Below are 1,272 nucleotides of genomic sequence, written 5' to 3' on the forward strand. Positions count from 1 at the left end.
CTTACAGTTGGATCTCATGGAGGCATTTCCTCAACTGAAGCTCCTTTCTCTGTGATAACTCCAGCTGTGTCAAGTTGACACAAAAATAGCCAGTACACCAGGTAACTGAGGGGTGGAGTTTAGACAGAGTGCTAACAGGGGAAATAATGGTAGAGCCCCTGCCTAGAATCCCTAGTGAGGGGCTGGGGTGTGGCTCAGGGGTCGATCACTTGTCTAACATGTGCAAGGCCCTGGGCTCCATCTATGCCACCATACACATATACATCCATACTGTGAAGCTCAGTGACAACCGATTTGATTGTTGTTGTTGTGTTTGTTTGTTTGTTTGTTTGTTTTGAGACAGTGTTTCACTGTGAAGCTCTAGCTGGACTGGAACTACGCAGACCAAGCTGGTTTTGAACTCACAAAACTAGGACTGCCTGTGCCTCCTGAGGACTGGGAGTAACGGCGTGCCGCACCACTGTTGAGCCTCACTGTGAAGCTCTGACTAACCTGGAACCCTGTAGATCTGCTGGCCACTCATTCACTCACTGATGCCAGCCCTCATTCAGTTCATTTCCAGAACTCTCTTCCTTTTAAAGAGTGCGATGGAACCCTGGTCCTTGGCATGCTCAGCTAGTGTTCTGCGGCAGAGCCCTGTCCTCAGCTCCTTCCATCAAGAGAAACAAAGTTGTCACTACCTCCCTCGCTCCATGCCTCTGCCCTTTCTACCTTATTCATTTGTCAGTTCCAGCGATGTTCCAGTTCATTTGTCAGCTCCAGCCATGTCCCAGGAGCTTATCGTATTTCCCCCACTGCCCTATTTCACTTGGCTGAATGCCCTCCAACTTCATCTGACTTGTTTTGTTTTGTTTTTTGCCCAGGTTGGCTCCCATTTGTAGAGGATCTACTTCTGCCTCCTAGAGCTGGGGCAGGTGTGCAGTCCGACTCTCTTTAAAGATGATGGAAGGACACGGGAGGACTTGGGTCAGCAACAGCCCCACACAGCTCCTCTCCCTGTTCCAGGCCCCCATCCAGCAACACTGCACACGTGGGCCGGAGCTGAGCCTACAGACAGATTTCACAGCTGACTTCTGCCTGGAGGCGGCTGGGAAAAGTCTTAGCTCAATTAGCAAAGGAAACTAACATCTGATTGAGCTGTGGAAACTAGAGGAGAGGTCAAAGGGAAGGTCAGACACTGGATGTTGGTGGGTCCCTGCTGGCAGCCTGGGTTTGCTCAGGACCACTAGTGAGCCGGGTGAACTCCTGGGCAAAAGAAAATACTGAAACGGG

The sequence above is a fragment of the Mus caroli genome, chromosome 8 (genome assembly GCF_900094665.2).
Source record: "Mus caroli chromosome 8, CAROLI_EIJ_v1.1, whole genome shotgun sequence".
Taxonomy (NCBI): domain Eukaryota; kingdom Metazoa; phylum Chordata; class Mammalia; order Rodentia; family Muridae; genus Mus; species Mus caroli.